This window comes from Manis javanica, chromosome 1 (genome assembly GCF_040802235.1).
Source record: "Manis javanica isolate MJ-LG chromosome 1, MJ_LKY, whole genome shotgun sequence".
Taxonomy (NCBI): domain Eukaryota; kingdom Metazoa; phylum Chordata; class Mammalia; order Pholidota; family Manidae; genus Manis; species Manis javanica.
The window spans coordinates 95,881,492-95,895,761 of NC_133156.1; the positions used below are offsets into that span (position 1 = coordinate 95,881,492).

Here is a 14,270-nt window from a genome sequence, read left to right on the forward strand (position 1 = left end):
CTAGATGGCCTTAGAGAAGGTTGTGGCTATGATCCTAATCTGCTCAAGTCTGTGTTTCAAGGATGCTGGCACAAAAGGACATTACCTGTCAGAGGCTATTTGCCCTTCCTCTTGATGCTGCCCTTGTGAGGACATGAAGTCTGGCTTCTCCAAGTTTCCCAACTCCACCAGAAACCACCAACCAAAGCTCCTGCGGTGAAGACCCCGTGTCCAGGGGCAGAGTGTCCGCTGAGGCTGAGGGTGTGCTCCTCTGAAGTCAAAGGCAGTCGTGGCTACAGCCAGGCTTTACACGGCATGTGGTAATGGTCCCCCTTTCCTTCTGTGCTCTCCCTCTCTTTCCTGGTGCATGGATGGATGATGGTGCTGCAGAACACTTAGGAATTCCGCCTGCATGTGCCAGAGCTTCACTCTGCAGTATGAGTGCTGTGGCTGGCTTTGCCCTGCAGGTGTCCCTGAATGACTTGATTCCAGGTTAAATTCTGACCTGCAGGCACCGAAAGGGCTGGCCACATGACGCATTTGTCCTTTCTAAGGACGGTGCCTCTGATTTTCTCAGTGTAGTTTACTCAAGTGAACCTGCAGTTTCAATAGTAACGCATATATCCAGGCTACTAGGTTGGAAGTGCCTTGAGGACAGACAGGTTCCCCAAAGCAGATCCTAAGACAAAGATTTGAGTGCAAGTAGTATATTTAGGAAATGATCCCAAGAAGCACAGCAAGCGAGTAAAGAGTGAGACAGGAGTGGAGCAGAGATCAGAGCAGGAGCATTAGCAACATTCCTACTGTGCATTCCAGAACTGGGGCTCAGGTCTGTTGGGGAAACTTGGACAGTCTGTAGGAAGTACACCTTGCATTGTCCCACCAAAGAGCAAGGAGGCCGGGGCATTTATCCACTAACTTCTTCCCCTCATGGGTTGAGGGATGCCCCTGTGAATGGGCCAAGCCAGTCGAGGTCAGAGGACACACCAAGGCACGAAGAGGCTGGAGGCCTGGGTCTGGATATGCGACCTGTCAGCAGGTGACCTCCAGGATGGGCAGACTAAGAGTGGGGCATCAACAGCCTCTCCTGCAGGGTCTGTGCCTTCCTCCTCTTGAATCCTTGGTACCTAGACAGAGCCTGGCACTTCACAGATGTTCAGGAAATGTTAGTTGGATGATCAAATCAATGAATGAGGACCACACATGCACAAACACGCACATCATCCTGCAAATGCTGCCCAATTGTCAAAAACCATTTGGGATCTTTTGCAACTAACTCAAATGTCAGTGACAGTAGTTAGTAGTGGGCATGTCAAGATAATTTAGTCTCAGCTTAAAGTCCTTGACTAGAGTAGATGTGGAAGACCCAGCTAGGTTATCACATCCAAAACCAAGAAAAGGAGACTCCCTATAAAGTACCTTGGACATTATAAAGGGGGTATAGATAAGAGATATTACTATCACCTCTCTTCCTGGATGTTTCTGGGCATAGGTGACTCATAGCCCACTGGGCTGCCTATTTCATTGATATGTGGCTTTGCCAGTTAGACACGTCTTTTATATTGAACCACAATTTCTCTCCTAATTGCTCACTGGTTTTCAGGGGCTCCAAATTCCAGCTTCATGACTGCGTTCAGGGGCTCATGGTTCTGTGCCTTATTTCCTTCACACGTAAACAGCCTATGAAAATGCTGTACAGCATTCTACATAAGATCTGGACTCTGATTTCCAACTGTCTACATTTAAATTCAGGCTCCACCATTTATAAACTTGACTTTGAATGCATTTCCTTAACCTCCTTGTGTCTTAGGTTCCTTACCTGCAAAACAGGGATAACCATAATACCCAATCCATGGTGATGCTGTAAAGCACTTGGTAAGTGATATGTTAGTGTTAGTTATTATATTATCTCTTAGGTGTGCTGTAGGTATTAACCAAGATAACGCATGTAGAGCTCAGTTATTTGTTCCTCTACCATCCCCTCTTTCCAGGCTAAACATCCATTCCTCCTATGCACAGAGTACAGTTTCCAGCCCCATCTACAACCAGACCTGTGCAGATGCAGTGTGACCCTCATCCTGCCCCCTTTATGACTTTGCGCCATAAAACTGCTGTGGCTCAGTAAAGTGTGTTCTTTTAATCTTCTTCACAATTGCTCACATATCAGTTATCATCAGCAGATGACATCAGATTTAAATATTTACAGAAAGATTGGAAAATAAAACTGCATTCTACTGTTTCTTCTGTGTCTGCAGAAACCCAGTTTTGTCTTCTGGTCAAATAGCCCCAATTTATTGTCCAACAAATACTGCCCCATTGACCTAATTCCAAAGCAAGAAAACAACGGAATTTATGTCAGGAACTGATATATTATATGCAAGAGTGAGACTGGTTGAATTGGAAGATTATGGGAGGTGTGAATAAAAAAGAGAAAAAAAGAGGAAGTTTGAGACTCTGGTGAAGGCTCATAGTACAAGAATGAGGTTTTAGATTCAAATTGCACAGCTTCCCCCAGGGCTACATCCCAGACACTGTTCTCCATCTGGCGTTAATATTCTCTGAGTCCTGGTCAGCACTTGCCCTTTAGAATCCTCTCTCTGCAGCTTTTTGGGCCTTTGGTTTTATTGACCACAACCACCATCTTATGCTCCCACTTCCACAAGGCCTCAGGGCAGCACCCTCGTTTCCTCCCACACCTCTAGTGGCTCTTCCTCAGGTTTTTCCATGGGCCTGCCTTAAATCTGAACAACCTCCTCTACTCACTGCCTCGCACTGCCATCCATGTCTTCCACTACCATCCATGCTGACAATCCCAGAGTCTAAATTCCTAGTCCAAATGTATCTCTTCTCTTTGAGAGTGGCTTACACATTTATAACTTCTAACTCGGTATTTTTGTCTAGATTTCCTGCTGGCCTCCAAACTCAAAATGTCCAACATGAAATTATTTATCTCCTCCGATTCCCAACTTCTCCATCCTGCTGCATTTCCTATTTTGGACAATGATGCGACTAACTCAGCCTGACACCCAGGCATCACCGTAGATTCCCTCTTCCACTCCAGTGAGATCCCACTGATTCTATTTATTACATACCTCTTGTATCTGTCTCATCTTTTTCAAGTCCCCTGGATTCCAGTAGTTAGACATTTTCCCACCTGGACCACTCAACAGCTTCCAGATGATCTTGCTGCTACCATCATCTCTGCCTCTTTCCCCTTCTAACTAATGGCAGTGACAGTAGTTAGTAGTGGGCATGTCAAGATAATTTAGTCTAAGCTTAAAGTCCTTGACCAGAGTAGATGTGGAAGACCCAGCTAGGAAGACCCTTCTAGCCTCATCCTCCGCACGGCCATCTGTCATCTTCCTAAGCTGCAGATGCCATCTTCTGCACCATGGCATCCACAGCGCTACAGCAGCTGGACCCACCATACCTCTCCAGCCATCTGTTAATACCTAAGGATTAATATTTTATCTGTTGATACCAATCAATTAAAAAATATTTCTGGAACACCTTCTAGGATTGTGGATTAGGATTATGTCAGATCTTGTGGAGGACATGATCCTCAAGTTCTCAGGGCTTTCAAAACTATGTGAAAAGAATAATTGCATAATTAAGTGCTTAATTGCGTGGTATAGACTACAAAAGCAGTATGAAGTATATTTCCAAGTTGGTCTCAGGTTCATAAAAATACACAATTTTGTGTACACATATAAATTATGCACTTGTAATTCTCTAATAAAAAAGTTTATAATACAGATTTGCCTTGGTAATGGTAGTTATTTATGCTGTGAAGAGGGAAAGAGGTCAGTTCTATAAAGCAAGAACCTTTATTAGTTTGAACACTTACTTCACAAAATTACTCATTTTATTGCATATTCATCCTACTCTTATTTTAGTGGGAAGGAAAATGGTCTGTGTAATTGAAACGAAAAATGGGCCATTGCTTACACTTCTTAGAGGGATATAAATCAGACAGAGTTAACATCAGGTCAAACAGGCAAGGTAAGGAAGAAAAACCACTCACAACTGTGGAATGGATGGCATGTCTGTTTCCCCCAGATTCACATGTGGAAGCCTAACCCCAAATGTAATAGTACTTGGAGGTGGGGTGATTAGGTCAATGGGATTGGTGCCTTTGTATGGAGAGACAGAAAGAGAGAGATCATCTCTCTCTTTCTCTCTCTCTCTCAGCCACGTGAGGATACAGGAGAAGTTAACTTATCTAGAAGCCAGAAGACAGGCCCTCAACAGACACCGGATCTGTCAGCAACTTGATCTTGGACTTCCCAGTTTCCAGAAATGTGAGAAATAAATGTCTGTTGTTTCACCCACCAAGCTATTGTATTTTTGTTACAGCAGTCTGAACTAATTAAGACAAACTCTTTAGCATAACACTTTAAGTCAGTGTATCACATATCATCAAGATAAAGAAGTCTGGCTCAAAGCAGAGAGCCTTTCAAACAGATGGGACCCCTCTGTGATTTAACACAGGTCTAGCTCTTGGTTATGAAGCCCAGGGTGTCTGGCTCTTCGTGACGCTCCCATCCTGTCATATTCCCATGCAGAACTCCACAGGGAGGCCATAAGCACCCAGCTTTCTTCCTGGAAAACAGATGCACTTGGCTTGCAGGAAGGAAACCAGTTTAGATAAAACATGGTGCCCATTACTTTCCTTGTGAAAATTGTTCTTAGGTGAGGTATTACAAGTCCAGGGTAGTGATATCTCTCCTTGTTTTTGCTCATTAATTTGTATGAGCTTGAAACAAAGGGACCTGGTACTGCAGGGTTTGATCTTGCTGCAGTAGTTTTCTGAAGCAGCCAGTGCTTTAGACTAGGAGCCAGGAGGCTGCAGTCCCAGCCCTGGCTCTGCCATACACAGCGGTGTGCGCCTGGTTAGCCCCTTAGCTCCATAGTCTCAGGCTCCTTATTCCTCATATCATCTTGCTGGTGATAAACACATTTTATGCGAAAACGTTTCAGGAAGTTTGGGGCCCTAAAATTTGTAGGGCATCTGAGACACCTACTGTGACCCTTTAAAAGGTCCCCTGGGCTATTTATATCCAGGAGCCATAATCCTGAGGTGACCTCACCATCAGGGTGAGCACCTGCTCACTTTCTCCTGCGACGGAATTAGCATTAAGAAGACCTATTGTATTAACATAGTGTTTCCAAGTTTTGAAAACACTTTCACACTCATCATCTCATTTAATCCTCACAACACCTCCTTGAAATGGGCAGAGCAAGTATTATTTTTATTCTTTTATTATTTTAGGGATGAGGGAACTGAGGCTCAGAGTCCTGGAGCAGTTCGCTTGTTTTGACTCCTCCCAACTCCTCAGATCCTCTCTCTGCTTCCCCTAAGGTTCACGGGTGAGTTTTCCATATCCGTCTCGATCCTCTGTGCCTTCCAGATGAGACCCTAGAAGCCTGGCTTCATCTTCCCACCCTACCCTAAAGGCAAATGTTCTCTCTTGCTCCTATTAATTCCAGGTTTTCTGTAGTTCTTTATTTGGCAGAAAAAGAAAAGTCCCAGTCTTTGCACAAGCACATATTGCCCACCTCCCCTAAGTCAGGTCTTCTGCCTGTTGTCACCCTTCCTCCCTTCCTTTTAGTGTCCATCACTATAGAAACATTTATTCAGCAAACATTCCCTAAGTTCCTACTTAGTGCAGGGCATAGCACACAGATCCTTAGTGGCGATGGTAGCAGGCACATGCAAGGTGCTTATAGTCAGAGGGGGCAGCTACTTGCATTGTTAAATGGTGTGTCATGACTGCCCAATGTTGCTCTGCATTTGTATTTTCGGTCTTGGATTGTGAATTACACAAGGATGGGTCCGTGTGTTTGGAACTCAACCTTAGTTGGTATATGAAGAGAGCTCAGCAGGGAATTTTGGTCTACCTTAGGGATTGCTGCTGATGTCAAAAAAAGTCAGGACCGGTAGAAACATGAAAACAAAGCAAAAGTTTAATCCCCAAAGAGATAGTTGAGGAAATGATGGCAAAAACAAAATTGCTGAAGTTATTGAATGGTGTATGTTCTTTCGCCATTATTTATAACACCCAGCTGCTGGGTTAATGGAAATTTTCTACTAACAGCTGCATTTACCAATGCTCATTTGTGCATCTGCTACATGAAGCCTGTAGTGAAGTATAAGTTCAAGACCTTCTTAATTCATTAGTTGGTAACTTATTGATTCTGAAAGCTACAAACTCTGTGCCTTGTCATCATTTTCATAAAGCATTCCTCAGGGTAGTGTTCACTGTAACATATTGAGCTTATTAGGAGGTTTTGGGCCTCTGATTCACTTCCACAGTGAAAGCTATGTTAAGTCACTTAGGTATCAAATAAATCTGATTGTGGAAAGTCTTCAGCTAAATTAAGACGCTGACAATTCACAAGCCAAGATGCAAAGTAATGGTGATTAAGAAAAATAATCACCTTTGCTGCCAAGAGGACAGGTTTGATCTGCTAGGTAGTAACTCCCCAGGTATCTGTTTTCTAAAAGACAAGTCTTGCTGTGAATGGGTAGAGGGGCAAGAGATGCTTTTCTGAACTGCAATATTCACTACCTACCCTAATGTGGAGAATTGTGTTTGGGGACTAATCTTGGACACAGAAGGATGGATTCGCAGAATTTCCAAGAATTTCTATAGTCCCAGGGGTGGCAGCCTCATAGCACCCTTCTCCCAGCTCTCTCCTATTGTAAAGAGGCAAGAAAACAAAAAACATCACCTTTTTAGACTTCTACATAGAGGAACGGTCATGTGACCCAGCTCTGGCTACAGAGATGTGAGTGGGAGTCACGGGTTACAGGGCCGGGGGGAGCCTCTCGTAAGGGGTAGATGTGACCCTTAATGGGCTTGCCCATTCTGCCTTTGCTCCCTTCTTCCTGCTAGCACGTGACCAGGATGCCCACTGGCCATGCAGCAGCTGCGTCTGAAGGATGGCAGAACGGAAAGCTGAAAGGCGCCTGGTTGCCCACTCCTGCACGCCTCTGCCTGGAGAGGGGAACTCCTGTTGGCTTAAGCCAGGTTCAGCAGGGCTTTTTGTTTGCAGTCAAATATAAGCCTAATTTTAGGATTTTTCAGTTCAGAGGATAATTCCTCAGCCATGCTGTCAGGTTTAGTAGAAGAGAAACAGCAACGGTCTGTGTTCTTCAGGAGAACAATTTTACATTAAAAGTTTTCAGACAATGACAACAACTTCTCTGGAGAACTCAGGGCCAGATCTGTAAATATAGGTCCTGAAGTGCTGTTCTTACTGGATCCTTCAACCTCTCCATCTGGGGACAATTCTCTTCTCAGGGGATAACTTTCCATCAGTTCCAGTAGACTTGTTTGAGAAGCAGATTATATCTTCCTTAAAGGCTTCTTAGAATGATGGGTCCACGTTCACCCTCTTGGGATCTAGCTCTCACACCCTTCTTGTTCCAACGAATGCTTCAAATGGCGTAAAAATAAGATGGGCTTTCCTAACTATATCGCTTTCACCTTCCATACTTTGGTCCTTCTATATAATTCTGGAAAATGGAGTGATGACAGCCAAGATAAATTCAGTCAAAGGTGATCCATGTGTGCAGCTGCAGTCTTCTCAGCTGGTTTCCTCCTGCAGAAGTTTGGGAGTCTGGAGGCCACTTTTGCTCTCATATTATCTCTGCCCCTTTGAACCCAGCTGGCCCTCTTTATGACAATGCACTTTGTGGGTTTCAGTCCTATTGGAAATTAGTGAAAAGCCACATCCAAAAATTGCTTCAAAAGCTCCTCTTCTTTCTTGAACATTTCTCCTCTGCTTGAGCTTCTCTGAGATAACTGAGGGACAACATCCTTAAACTTCTTAGAAGCTCTATTGTTCGACTGAATAGCTCTCCAAGCACAGCCTTGGCTCTTTCTGAGGTCTTAGCAAAGGATTTCAGAGGCAATTCCTTGGCGTCATCTTTGGACTATGTTTTTCCGGGTGTACCCTCAGAAGAGTTTATTAGAAGGGCAAACTGGGAGACTTTAAATACAACACTTCCCCAGTTCTTTTGTTTGTCAGTCCTTCCTTTAGCTTACCTCTCTCCTCTTGCATTTTACTGTAAGTGGCAAGAAGAAATCAGGTGGCATCTTCAACACTCTAACTGGAGATCTGATGATAGAGCAGCCAGTTCATCAGGTGTATTTTCCACTGTTTACTCTATTGCTGAAGATTTTGCCACTTTATAAGAAGGATCACTTTCCTCTAGTTTCCAGTAGCTTTTTCCTTGCTTTCCTTTAAGCCTCACCTACATCCCAAACAAAGGCTTCTAAGACTCTGCTGTCAGACCCTTCAGGGCTCTGCAGGCTTCTCAAACAGTTTCTTCTATGTCTTTCCAACAGCTGCCTGCTTCCCAGTTCCAAAGCCACTCCCATGTTTTAAGGTTGCATTTCTACTGCACTTACAGATGCCCAAATCTGAATGAACTATCTGTTGCTGTATAACAAATTACTCAGAAACTTAACATCTAAGAAACAAGTGTTATTGCATAGTTTCTGTGGATTAGGAACTTGGTAATGGCTTAGCTAGGAGGCTCTGGCTCATGTTCTCTCATATTACAGTCCAGATATCAGTCAGGGCTGCCATCATCAGAAGGCTAGACCACGGCTACAGGATCCATTTCCAAGATGGCTTCACTCAGCTATTGGCAGGAGGCCTGTCATAGGGGTGCTTGACTGTTCTCATGACAGGCTTCTCCTAGAGCGTGTGATCCAAGAGAGAGCAAGACAAAGCTGAAATATCTTTTAGGACCTAGCCTTCAAAGTCAGAAGCCATCATTTCCAATATCCTATTGGTGGCATAGGTCAGCCCAATTCAGTATGGGAGGAGGCCACACATGGGCATGAATACTAGAAGGTAAGGCCCTTCGGGGTCACTGTAGAGGCTGACTGCCACAAACACTTACCAGGGCCAAGGTACTATGTAGGGCACAACTGGGGATGGGAAAAAAGGTCCCTTTCCTCAAGGAAGTGTACTCTAACTTGGGTGATTAGGCACATACACAAATAATGGTGAAAATACCATTGAATTATATAACCAAATAGCTGGAACTATAAGGGAAAGCGCGCACTTGATGTGTTTTTGTGTTCATTTCTCTACTAGTTTGTAAGCTCCAGGCAAGACAGCACCCATCTATATTCCCCATAAGGCTCAGCCCAGGGCCTTGCCAAAATGGGTGTTTAGTAAATATTTCCTGAGTGTTCAAACCCTTGCATCAAGCTCAAGAAAGACTGAAAACTAAGAATAGGCAATTGAATCTAATGATTAAGCTTCAGATATTCTAATTTCTGGAAAAATGCTTTTAGAAAACTATTGGAATAAAATTGAGATTATAAAGCACTGAGGAGGAGGTGAAAGTAGATCAGTTTAGCAGTAAAATGAAGGGTAAAGATGGGGTTTAGTTTGAGAGGAATTGGCCAGAAGATTCTCTTCTAAGTTTAAGGGAAACTTGGGTGTTTTTCTGAGCAAGAAAGGAGTCAGAAAGAGAGGAGAAAATGGAACTAAGAAGAGAACATTGATATTGACAGAGCAGTGTTTCAGGAAAGAGGCACAAGCACAAACAGGACTACACTTTGAAAAGAAAAGGAACCTTTTTTTCTCTGCAAAAGGTAGAAGATCAAGAGACATTTTAGAGTGAAGATAAGGGGAGTTTTGTTACATTACACTGAGTGACTTTGATAGTTTTTGATCAAAGATGGAAATCTTTGGAGCATGATCATTCTGTAGACTAAAGGGATCAAAAAGGGATGGGAACTTGAGGACACTGGAAGGGGGAGAGCTGTTGGAAGGAAATTGAGAGCGAGTGACCCCAGTACTCCTAAATTCTAGAGAGGAGCCAGCTGAGGTTCTATCATCTGGGTTTTTGGAGAACCAGCATGCATCATGGCATGATGCCCCCTGGCTTCACCCAGCAGGCTGTAAGCTCGATGGCAAAAGTGGATGGGAAATAACAGCTGCTGACACAAATGGCCGTAGCAGGAAGTCTCAGGAGACCTGGACCATCTGATTTCCACCCTAACTAATCCTTTCCATTACATGGTGTACTTTCTTTCCTTCAAATATTACTGTGAACTCTGGGCTGAGAAGAAATGGCATAATCTGTCACTTAAATGTGCGGTGTGTAATGGGGAAAATAAGGAGTTTTGAATCTTTTAAACAATTCTTAACATGAACAATTTAAGATTCAGTTACTAATTAGTGCTGCTTCAGAGCAAGTAAATAATATCAATATCCAGTTTATCTTTCAGCCCACAGGAAATAAACACTTAATGTTCATGATCCTCCATCTTCCACAGATAGGTCTTATAGTTAACTACATAAAGCCATTTTATGGGAAATATTCTTGAGAGTATAGGAAATAGCACCAGCTTTGGTGTGTGACCCTAAGTGACTTACTTAATCACTCCTGAGCCCTAATCACTCACTTAAAAAATAAGAAACTGGATTGGATGCTCTCTAATGCCTTCCAGTTCTAACATTTCATGGTTCTGTGGTTTCCAGCCCATCAGATAACCTAGGTTTTCCTCAGTGAGTGCCATACAAGTTGGACACTAGGGGTCACATTTAGATAATCACTTAACAAACACACCTGTGAGTCTGTTAAACATGCCCCATTTCCTTCAGTAGATGGCCCTCAACTGCCAGATGATGACTGGTGTAGTTTCTCACTAAGACACTCCTTAAATGGAATTGTGTTGTTTCTCTTTTCTGGACAGCTAAGGATTCTGGGGGAAAGTGAGAAGCACAGGTTTCTCTGACTCAGAGCTTTCCTTTTGGGTTAATGCTATTTTCTTTCTTTCATGCATGACCCCAAGTTAGGCCAATAGCTCACTCATGTGGCAGATAAATTCTTCCTGAAACTTTCATATATTTATTCCTCTGAGATTCCTTCTTGGCTGGGTAGGTGGTAGCCCCCCAACCAGATCACTTTAAAAAAAATCAGAGTTGCCCTCATGGAAAACTATTTTTGATAGCTCCTGGTTGAATGATTAGCATTTCTTCCATAATCTGTTTTCTTGGTCTATTTTGCTTTCAGATGTCACCTAGAGAGACTCCTACCCCAGTTTCTTTGCCAGAAGTCTCTGCAATCATGTTCCAATGTAAGCATTCCTCTGTTCAGCCTAGGTTACATTTGTCCTATCTTAATGTTCAGTTCTCAGGGAAGATGGGAAGTAAAATTACTACCCTTCATGGGAAAGTATAATGTTATAAACTATTCCCACACTTTGTAATATTTCTTTACATCTATGTAGATTTACAGTGTTCAAAGTGTTTCTACATATATTATTTCCTTTTAGTATCACTTATGTTCCTTCCCCCCTACCCCATCTTCTTTGCTAAGAAATTAAATTCAAGAAGGACACAAGAAGGAGGGAACAGCTAGGAAGGAAACCAGTCCAGGAAAGTGGGTGAAGCACTCGTCTTGGCAACCTGGCTTTAAGTCCTGACTCTGTGTGTCTTTGGGCAAGTTACACTCACTCTCTGACCCTGGATTTCCTCATTTGAAAATTAATGGATATGAATGGGCTAGCCATGGGCTCCGGGCTATTGGGAAGATGGTCATTTCTCCCCTTTGGGTATCCAGTGTGCCATGCTCAACTTCCTGGACGAGAACCTAAAGGAAATGCCAGTCAAAGGCACAGCATTTACTCCTGGGCAGAGCTACTGTCCTCACTGCCTCCTGCCTCCTTGCCTCCCAGGCCTGTACTCTGTGCTAGGTGGACAACCTGGAAGAAAATCAGGAGGCTCCTGCTGCTCCGAAGACAGCAAGAGGACAGGGTTCCCTGCTTTCCCTCCTTTGGGGCTTCCCTTCAAAACACAGAAGACAGCCTCTCCTCTCCTCTCCTGTCCTTGTTCCCCCAGGAACCCCAGTGCCTCCACCTTGAAGTCATCTTGCTGCCCTAAATCTCCGATCAGAGGACTCCTGGGTGAAGTGCGGGCTTCTCAATGGGCAATGGCTTGCAAGCCCTTCACTTTTCCCACTAATGCTTTACTCCTGCTGCAGTTTGTGGTAACTTTCCCAGGGTGGGAAGTTGTTGAATTTCCTCCAAATCTTTTCTAGACTTAGAATAGCGTCTTTTACAGCAAAACATGGTGGAAGGTATTGGCACTGGAGTCAGAAAGATTTGTATTTGGATCCCCACTCCCCAGGTGACTAGCTGGGCAAGTTATTTAACCTCCTGAGCCCCATTTCCTGCCCACTGTGGACATGGCACAGTGTGGAAGCTCAGGACGATGGTGGGTCTTTCTTGTTTCCCAGAACTGTGGCTAACCACAGGCGAGCACCACAGGCGCTAAGTGCTCCAGATACCAAGTTCAAGACCAGCTTGTGTGCTTGGGAGGAAAAGAGGGCAAACCTGCACCTCATCTATGGAGCTGGAAGGATGAGTAAGTGAATCCTGTGTCCACACAAATGTGCCTGGGGAGGCGAGAGGAGGGAGGCAGGAGCTGTGGGGCTGCAGAGTGGCCTCTGGGTTCATGAAGGGATGCCCAGTCCAGCCGCAGAACCGCAGTGCACGCACGGCTCTCAAGGGAGATGCAGCTGCCCCTTGGAGAAAGGGGACCAACCACAGAGGGCCGGAGTGAAGCTGACCACCACCCTACGAAACCCCGGAGAGCCATCTGTGAGAAGCACAACTAGCAGCAGAGGCCACCGGAAGTGGGCAAGAGTTTGGCCCGGAGTGAGGGGTGCAGAAGGACAAAGTTCAAAAACAGAAAAAAGGGGAAAACAGTGTGGAGAGCAGACTTCATTTATGCTCACCCCAGAGCTGAGGGGAGGGGAAGAGATGAGATGGGAATGAGTTTTAAAGTAAACAAGACTGAGCCTTAAATATCAAAATGAGACAGTTCCAGTAACTGCAGTGGTAAGAGTGCTACAGCAGCTGCCAAGAGGTATTTATGGACCAGCTACCCTACAGGAAAGGAGGGTGTCAATGGGTGCCTATTTACGAGTAATTAGAAAAATTTGGAAATTTTAAATATTTATACTCCAGTGAGCTAAGATTACTCCTCAGTCATCCAATTATATCAATACTTGGTAGTTGATTGTTTTGTTGATTCTTAAACTCATTTTAGCTGCTGCTCTCCTCATCAAGATGTTCTCTTTTTTAAAATGTTTTTTTCATTATTAGACTTTCTACTTGGTTATCTTTCAGATCTCTGCTCTTTTCTGTAAAATGCCTCATCTTGCTGAGTAAGTTTTATTTCTTTCCTCTTTTGATGAACATTTCTAAACATTTATTTTAAAATCACTTTCAGATTAATATTTGTAGTTCTTTGGGTATAATTTCTTCTATTTTTGTACTGGTTATTTATCTCTGAGCAAACTGCATTTCCTTATTTGCTTCTGGCTCGTCTGTCCCCTGTACACCTGTTGCAGAGACCTCTCTTCAGCTCAGTTTTGAGATTACCTCTGATGGGGGTCTTAAGGAGTTGGCCAATTCTCAACTCTGTATCTTTCTCTGGGCCTCTGTTTCTGTCTTTCTCTGTATGTAGTGCAAAAGTCTGGCCACCAGCTGCACGCAGAGTAGCCTGGGGGCTCTGATTTTTCAAGGATGACTTTCTACCAAAAACAAGGATTGGCATTTGTTTCCAAGACATGTCCTTGAACTGCAGGCAAAGATACCCTCACCTCCCAGCTTTGTCCAGAGAGCAGTTCAATTTCCCCACTTGTACACAGCCTATGGCCTCTGTTTTTGTCCCCCTTTCCCACACCACCCAAACTTCAAATTTAAAAAAAACCTGATGTCAGCTTTGCTTACTCCTGTGGGTCACAAAACCCCAATTAAGGGGCCCCTCTTCATTTCTGGCACCTAGAGCTTTCTTTTTATTTTTGAACTTGACAAATATTGTTAAAATACAGATCCAATGTTTCTGTGTATTTGCTGGAGCAGGAGCTGAATCCAAAAAATATTTTCTGTTTCCCATTTTAGTTGGGAAATGCTTTTGCATACAGTTTTTGGCGTTTGAAGGAAATTGGGGCATGGATTATCAGCACTGGTGGCCCCATTACGTTTTGGAATGGGTATGAAGTTAGTGTTGATGTATTTATTGTTAAAGGTTCTGAAAATCCCTGAGGGAATTTGGAAGGATGGAAAGTTAAAAAGTTCCGAGCTGTTTTCAACACTGGATTTGGGGAGTTGTAACATAATTCTAAGGGTAATGGGCTAGTGTTTCTCTGATTTAGGGGACTGCCTCGGTTTGGGGGCAGAATGTCTAGGCTGCAGCTGCTGGAAAAGGAGCCCACGGCCTGATGAAATAAGCACCCAGCTCCCCCT

At 43.9% G+C, this 14,270-nt stretch overlaps 1 protein-coding gene across 5 annotated transcripts in view; it reads left to right on the plus strand.

Annotated features, from left to right (window-relative positions):
- Positions 1-14,270, plus strand: part of ZNF366 (zinc finger protein 366) — a 313,644-nt gene that overhangs the window by 176,784 nt on the left and 122,590 nt on the right. The window lies entirely within an intron of this gene.